The sequence below is a fragment of the Sceloporus undulatus genome, chromosome 2 (assembly GCF_019175285.1).
Source record: "Sceloporus undulatus isolate JIND9_A2432 ecotype Alabama chromosome 2, SceUnd_v1.1, whole genome shotgun sequence".
Classification (NCBI taxonomy): Eukaryota; Metazoa; Chordata; class Lepidosauria; order Squamata; family Phrynosomatidae; genus Sceloporus; species Sceloporus undulatus.
Window position 1 is genome coordinate 55852085 of NC_056523.1, and position 8931 is coordinate 55861015.

The window sequence follows — 8931 nt, forward strand, 5'->3', positions numbered from 1 at the left end:
TCTATGTATTTGTCTACTAGATTTCTCTTTTGGATAGAAGGAAGAGCTAGGGGACCTGAAGATAAATGTATTTTGTGGATGGCAGTCAAGAAGACTAAGCCTCTGACCTTCCACTGGAAAACCCCTTCCCTCTCAGCAATATCTATGGACTGCATGGCCTGATTTCTTATTTTTATAGAAACTTCTAAACAGGCAAATGTGTGATGTGCTGATATGCAATAGCTCTGATGTGCATTCAAGACTGAATCAGTTTAATAAGAATATTGGTTTTGCACTTCTCCAGTATCACAAGTTCTGCATTTTCTAATAAATACAAAGCAATCTTTGATAGAACACAAAATATTGATTTTGTAAATAATTTGAAAGACAAAAAAGCACAAAATACAGAAACTCTAGTTCCCACTCTTCGGCAGTTATTTTGTGTTTAAAGAACCACCTTCCCACCACAATATAATCAGTCTTCCTTCTGAGAGAAAGCAGGAGCTGACACTGGTCCAGTGCCAGAGGAATGAGATGGCAATTTAGAAACAAGAGTGTTTTCTTCCTGGGCCTGCACAGGGTTGAGGGAGGGGAGCAAGCAAGACAATCAGACAAGGGCAGAGAAAAAATCTACTTTTTGAGCATCGACAGTGAAACAGTATGTCTACCATCAACGGAATGAACAAGCCGCTTTCATTATCCAGTTATTAAAGCATCCAACTTCTACTAGTCTAGGTATTGTTAGTCGAACCAGAGCAAGACATATTTCATCTACAGATTTACAACTCACTTGATGGGTTGGACACATGCTACTTAACAGCACATACAGTTGACCATTATTATTATTATTATTATTATTATTATTATTATTATTATTATGGGTTCTACTAATTCAACAGTCTAGGCACTGCTGCATGCACATGGTTCTATGACCTCTTCACCTAAGCAAGAAAGATTTGGCTCCAATACCATTTTCAGAAGACCACAGCAACTATGCACCACAGAACTGGCTAGGCCAACTTTCATGCTTGTACATTTAACCACACACTTATTTAATAAGCCGCCACGTTAACTAGAAATCTTATTTTTTCTTAAATTAGCTTTCATTCCTAAAAGAAAACAAGTCTCCCAAACATTAATCCACTAAGGATTACAATTAAACAAATGCCACACTTGCATTCTGTTTTAAATATCTGAAGTGAAATTTGGAACAACACACACCGTTTAATTTAAAGTGCAAACTAGGGTACAAATGCTAAAGTCCAGCCATTATCAGAGGCTGTACAACAAATTGAAAACCCAAGGGAAGGATAGCAGTGAGGAAAAACGCAAACAGTACAACTACTATTCCAAACAGCCAGCAAATACTTCTGACCTACTATTATTCAGGCTGAAAAGGACAAAAGCTGTATTACTTAAAATACTTGGATTTAACCTAAGTCATTTTAGCTCCACTGATATCAAAAGGACAAAAATAGACCTAAATCCAAGGACTCTTGCTTCAACTTGGCTACCAGCTAAGCTGTTAAGCACATTCAGAAGATCCAAATTTACCACATCAAGGCAAGGTTTCCTCTCTGCTGCCTTCCATCCCATAGTGGTCTGAAACAGGACAGCTTTGTGGCATGCATATCAAGCCAGCTTTCCTTTTGGTAAAGTCTTCCAAGTTTTATATTTTTAGAAACAACCTTGAAAGACCTGTTCAACCAGAGGTGACAGTGGGACATTAACAGAGAGGTGTATACACTCTAGGAACTTATAAAACTATTGTCTGTCACTATTGTCTGTTGTTTTTATAACCAGATTTTTAAAAGTAGCTTTGCAACAACAACAAAAAATTAAGAATACATGATACAGAATGAGGTCCAAAAATGACAGAACACAAACCAGGATGGGGGGAACAGCGTATGAAGCCAATACTGTATTTTCTGAGCAAGATAAATTTCTCTTTTTACACTGAGAATTTCCTAGCAGCTTCATCCCCCCGCCTTCCTTTATACTTCATTTTGAAATCACATTGAATGGGGATGTGCAGCAATATCAGGTAGATAGATCTATCACCATCTTGATCTCTGGGACAGAGTCGTTTTAAGAAACTAGGCTGGATATCTGTGCAAAACAACAAAGCAGTGGAAAGGTTACCCCCTTCTTCTTCAGAGTACCTCCTCTCACCCTTTAGGAGCTGCACAGACGGTACAAAAAAGCACCGCTGCCCCAAATGATGGCACAATGTTCATGCAAGAATCCCTTGCCTTCCCAAATGTAGACTTCGAAGCTTCCACCTGTGCTTTGCGATTTTTTTCCTTCTGAAGCAAGTCCCATTTGTTTCCGTTTTTCAGGAAAAATAAAGATGCACAAATCATTCTTCCAGTTCAAAAAAACAAAAACAAAACCTCACCCACAACCCAACCATCAAAAAACCAAAACCAAACCCAGGCTGTTCCTCTTTTGCTACTCCTCTCTTCTTGAGGCATTAAAAGGGATTTAAGGGAGGGAAGGAAGAAAAGCTTAGAACAGCACAGATGCTGTCGGTTAAGCAGCTTCAAGGCAGTAGATTTCAGGCTAAATCCTCCAGGAAGCAAGAAGAAGTGGAGGAAAAGAAATCAATTTGCAGGGCAGTAGGTGGCAGCCAGGCCCCAAAGCATGTGCCCTTTTTGTGATGGGGGGGGAGGGAGATTATTAAGATTACTTTTCCCACAGCACTCTCTGGCACTATGGGGCAGCGGAATGGAGTGGAGGAATACAAGATTTCTGAAGGGACCAGGCTGAAGAAAACGGCAATGGTGAAGGATGGGAAAGGGGGAGTCAATTTGCAGGGCACTAGGTGGCAGCCAGGCCCCAAACCATGTACCTTTTTTGTGACATGGGAAAATGATATGTATTATTAAGATTACTTTTCCCACAACAATCTCTGGCACTGCAGGGTGGCGGAGTGGAAGGAATACAAGATTTCTGAAGGAAGGGACGAAGCTGAAGGAAAAAAGGAATGGTGAGGAATGAGGTGGGGGAGGGGAGGGGGAGAGAAATCAATTTGCAGGGCATTAGATGGCAGCCAGCTCCCAAAGCATGTGCCCATTTTGTGACATGGGGAAAAATGATGATCATTAAGATTACACTTGCCACAAATCTCTGGCACTATGGGGCGGTGGAAGAAATACAAAACTGCCAAAGGGACCAGGCTGAAGAAAACAGGAATGGCAAGGGATGATGGGGGTGGGGTGGTGGTGCTGAAATCAATTTACAGGGCACTAGGTGGCAGCCAGGCCCCAAAACAGGTGCCCTTTTTGTGACATGGAAAAAATATTATTTCCCACAGCAATCTCTGGCACTATGGGGCGGTGAAGTCAAAGGAAATACAAGATTTCTGAAGGAAACAGGCTGAAACAAACAGGGATGGGGAAGGGGTTACACTTTCCACAAATCTACGGCACTACGGAGCAGTGGAGTGGAGGGGAAGGAATACAAGATTGCCAAAGGGACCAGGCTGAAGAAAACAGGAATGGCAAAGGATGAGGGGTGGGGGTTTGAAATCTATTTGCAGGGCACTAGGTGGCAGCCAGGCCCCAAAGCAGATGCCCTTTTTGTGACATGGGAAAAAAAGGATGATTATTAAGATGATGGGGGGCAGGATGAAGAAAACCAGAATGGTGAGGGATGAGGGAGAGGAGGTAGAAGGGGAGCAGTGCAGGCCAGGAAGAGGCTGCAGAGGATGCGGCAAAGGTGCCCATGGAGGTCCATGTCCGGTGCCTGGTCCTGTGGTTGAGTGGATGGCGCAGAGGGAGACCCACCACCTGGATGGCTTTTCCTGGGGGAGCAGAGGCGGTGGTGCTGCTGGTGGTGCTCATTTCTTGGAGCTCTGGGTCTTCTTGGGGAGGAGGACAGCCTGGATGTTGGGCAGGACACCCCCCTGGGCGATGGTGACGCCCCCCAGCAGCTTGTTGAGCTCCTCGTCATTGCGGATGGCCAGCTGGAGGTGGCGGGGGATGATGCGGGTCTTCTTGTTGTCACGGGCAGCATTGCCAGCCAGCTCCAGGATCTCGGCTGAGAGGTACTCCAGCACCGCAGCCAGGTAGACCGGGGCCCCTGCGCCCACCCGCTCGGCGTAGTTGCCCTTGCGCAGGAGGCGGTGGACGCGGCCCACGGGGAACTGGAGGCCGGCTCTGGAGGAGCGGGACTTGGCCTTGGCCCGGGCCTTGCCGCCGGACTTGCCCCGGCCGGACATGGCTCAAGGGAACAGCTGGCTGGACAGGGAAGGAGACTCCGGCCTGGAATAATAATAATAATAATAATTTTTTTATTTTATCCCATCTCTCAGGGCGGCTTACAACACAATAAAATACAGTAATACAACCTAAAACCCTCCCTCCAAACAATAACATCATAATCCCACATAACAATAATAAAATATCAGTAACAGTAGGAAAAGCTAATCTAAAATTATTTAAAGGAAGGAAGGAAGGAAAGGAGAAGACACTGTCAGACACAGTTATGGAAGGAGGAGGAGGAGGCAGCCTCATTGGGTGACCCTGGCCGAGTCACACTCTCTCAACCACAGGCCCTGACCCCAAAGGAGGGCAACAAAATGGAGGGCCTTCTGGGGGGGGGATGTAGGAGGACTTGACCAAAAAACAACACTTCATAGAAATGTAAATGTATGCTCAAACTGGAGGATCTTTTGGAAGGCTGAGATGGAGGACAGGTCCTGGGGGAAAAGCAGGGAGGCCACTTGTGTGTCCTAACCACCAAAGGAGGTCAAGGCAAAATGGAGGCTCTTGTTGCAATTCCTCCTGGATATGAAATGAATAGCTAAAAGCACCCATATGTAAATATATATGTATGCTTCTTAGTCATGCTCCAAATGGAGGACCCTTTGGAATCCTTGCTGGACAGAAAATAAAAACCTTCATATATAATCCATGCTTCTTAGTCATGCTCAAAATAGAGGGCGTTTTGGAATCCCTCCTGGGCAGGAGGTGGAGGACGTGTCCGGGAAAAGGAGGAGGACGCCTGACTGCCCTGAGCCCAGGGCGACCAGAGCTCAGAAACTCAAAGGAGGAGGGTGGTTAGGCACCCCAAAATGGAGGACCTTCGAGGAAAAAAATGGAGGACGTGGCTCAAAACACTCCACCCATAAATGTAAACCCATGCTCAGAATGGAAGACCTCCTGGAGAGAAGGTGGACATGGAGGGCAGGTCCTGGAAAAGGAGGACGCCTGCCCAGCAAACTAGCAAAGGTCATGAGGAAACACTGGGAGACCTGGGCAGAGTCACACTCTCTCAGCCTCCAGGCAATGGCAAACCTCCTCTGAACCAAACCTTGCCAAGGAGACCGCAGGATAGGGAGACCCACAGGCAAAACCTTGGGGGACCCAGCCACCGCCCCCAGCCCACAACCGTCCCCCGTCACCGCCTGCCCTCCCTCCCTCCCTCCCTCCCTTCCTTCTCTCACCGCCCTCCGCCCGGCAACCTCTCCGTCCGAGCGCCGCCACTGCAATGACAACAAGCGCGAGAGGCCGGAGGAGATAGAATACAGTAAATCCAAGCCCGACCTATCCGCGGCTTCCCATTGGTGGAGGCGAGAGAGGAGCCGAGCGCTGATTGGCGGATATTCCGATCCCTGATTTGCATATCAGACTCGCGGCCTCCATGTTAGGGCTCCGGTGCGGGAGGCCCGGGAGGGGCGGGGCCTCACTGCGGAGGGTCCGGGAGAGGGAGGCACGTCCTCATTTTTCCGGACGCCTCCTCCATTTCGGTTTCCCAGGGATTTCCAAAAAGGCCTGGATTTACAATTTATATTGTTTCTAGCAATTATTGGGTCCTCCATTTTTCCCTTGGCTGTCCTACATTTTGGTCTGCCTTGTTGTCCTCCTTTGCGGTTGTATGAATGATGTCTGGCCAGAGCTCCTCCTTTTCCCAGGACGTGTCCTACATTTCTCCCTGCCCTGCTCTGCAGGAGGGATTCCAAAATGTCCTCCATTCTGAGCAATCATGAATTTACCCTTTTTGTTTATATATATTAAGAGTTTCTAGCTTCGATTTTTTGTTATGCCCTACATTGAGCATGGATTTACCATTTATATTAAGTGTTTCTAGCTATTATTGGGTCGTGTCCTCCATTTTCCCCCCTTGGGTGTCCTACATTTTGGGCTGCCTTGTCCTCCTTTGCAGTTGTATGACATCCACAATGTATGCTGCTGGCAGGTCCATTTTATTTTATTTTATTCTGTTTTATGTATAGCGTTGTGTAAATCTAATGATAATCATCATCATCATCATCATCATCTGGTCACCTTGGAGAGTGACCCCTGGAGGGTGACCAGAGCTCCTCCTCCTTTTCCCGGACACGTCCTTTATTTGAGGCTTCTGCCCTTTTGGAGGGATTCTGAGCATGACTCTTAAGCATCATGATGGAGAGGAAGGGAATGGGGTCCCTCTCTTGGGATGCTGCTTGCTAAATGCTAAGCCTCCTCCTGAGGTTGATTATTATCAGCCCCAAGGGCAGGGGGAGCATGACCCCTTTCCACATTCAATTTCCTGGATTGTTATGCTCTTTCCCTTCCCAGCTCCAGGTGTCTATACAGCAACTGCCTCTCCTGGGAGCTGCAGCAGGCAAGCATACAAAACAACAGCAGCAACAACCGTCACAACAATGATGATGGCGACGGCGATGGCAGTAATAATAATCATAACCATCTTTCTCTGAAGATGTCAGCCACAGAAACAAATTTAACATATTATCTGCTGAAGTGAACAAAAGCTCATGTTGTAATAAACCTTGTTCATTTTTTTACTTTTTAAGTTGCCCTCTTTTTAAGATTTACAACCCAGCTGTTTTGTGAGTTTAGAATTTGTGTTACGCACTAGATGACTAATCTTCAAGTTCCTCCTAACAAACATGTTAAGTTGGAGAAGCTTGCGGTAGATATCTGAGGATGCAGCATCCCACCCAAGAAAAAGGGTCAGGAGTGACTCTCATGTTGATTTGCAAGATGATATAAAATACGTTCCACGACATGGCTTTGAAATGCCCAGAACTTTTACCATACATTATATATGTGAATAAAATAATGTTTTGTGTGAAATAAAAGTAGTCATAGCATTTTTGTGTCTGTTATTATGTCAATACAAATTATACTCATGTTATAGGGAGAAGCAGATAAATATACTTATTTGAATAAACACATTAAAGTCCTTTTAAGGAAATTATTTCAACTCTTTCCTAAATATCACTTTGTTTTGTAGAGCAGAAACATGCATTTACTATTACCACTAAAATTTGTCTCATCCCCTGAGATTTCATGTCATTATTGCCCAACTAAATGAGAACAAGAAGCCTAGATTTCCCCCTGTACAAGCCAGTGAAATACCTCTGAACACATAGTCTTTCCTTTTCCATCCAGTAAGTGGGAAAGAGTTTGACAGATACCACACAGTGCTGAAAAGATGAATGAATCTTAAGAGCATATCAAGCTTGGATTCTCACTAGAAGCAAAGATGGCTAAACTGAGGCAGTTGTACTTTGGACATTAACTCAATGGAAGAGGCAAAAATGATTAGTAAAGTGGAAGGCAGTAGGAAAAGAAGGAAATCGCACTACAAGTAGATTGATTCAATCATAGAAGTCATACTCCTAAACAGGCAAGGCCAGAGCTGGGCAGTTGATGATCAGGGATATTGGAGGTCTCTCATTCATAGCATCTCCATATACTGAAGTCAACTTGATGACAAATAACAATAAAGTGGTAATCTGTCACTCTCAAGAATAACGAACGGCTACTAGTACAAAGGCATTGTCTTTTATAGCCTTGAGTTTTCAGCATGTCTGTGTCTGAAAATTAAAGATTGCCTCCAATTTGTTGGTGAGATCGAACACATTAAGCATCTGTTTTCAAAATCAGGATTAAAAAGGACAGAAGAAAATCCTTACCTTCTTCCTTAAAAAATTCCACTCCAGAGTTTGTTCCCTCTTCCACAACTGCTTTCCTTCATAATCCAGTCTCCTTCTTCTGTTTCTTAACCAAGCTGGAATCGTTTTACAGTGAGCCTTTGGTATCCACTGAGGTTTGGCTCCAAGCCCCCCGCATGGATACCAAAATGTAGATGCTCAAGTCCCATTAAATACAGTAGCATAATAAAATGGAGTCCCTTACATAAAATGGCAATATCTACCTTTCCTTTTTGGAATTGATATTTGTTTTGAATATTTTCAAGCTGGGAATGGTTGAATCTGTGCAGAGGGCCAACTGTACTTTCTTCAAGCCAGTCAGTCCATCCGTGGCCAGCCCTGCCATTACACAACTGTCATGTGGCAGATGCTGTGAGTAACAAAGCTGTGATGGGGGGGGGGGGGAGGAGTTGTATGCATCACAACCCAAAAACTAGTCTGCTGCCTTCATTCAGTCTAAAAAGTCCTGTCACCTTTGCTAAGAGTAGGATCCAACTGCCGGTTCAATCACCTTCTACATAATGGAATCCCAAAAGATAAGGGATCTCTTCAGGCACCAAAACGTTTTGGACTAGCCAGTCACCCAATCAATTCGCAAAGCAATATTTTTTCCTCTCTCTTTTTTTTTTTAAAAAACTCTGGCAATTAAAATAAAATAGCACAATAGATTGTTGCCTGGTAGATATTTTGAATTATTCTATTCTCTTGTGGAAGCTGAGATGCCAAATGTTCTTTAACTACTACTCCCAAGTTTTAGGAAGACAGTGTTCAAGGAGGAGAGGAAAAGCAACTGCATGAGGGAAGCAACTTTGTACTGGAAGAGAGAATGGAACTGAACGCCGGAAGGAAATTGAAAATTTCCTATATTGCTATGTACTGTATATGCATTATCCTACTTGTGAGTATGTATTTTCCCTGGATAATGATTAACCTTCCATTTTGAAGCCAAGCCCTCCCTTCAGTCCATCTGCCTTGGTCCAGGCCTCGGAGGTAGAGAGGAACTGCTG

At 44.6% G+C, this 8931-nt stretch overlaps 1 pseudogene; it reads right to left on the reverse strand.

Annotated features, from left to right (window-relative positions):
* Window positions 1–234: 234 nt before the first annotated feature.
* LOC121921485 lies at window positions 235–5539 on the reverse strand (annotated as a pseudogene).
* Between the last annotated feature and the right edge of the window lie 3392 nt (window positions 5540–8931).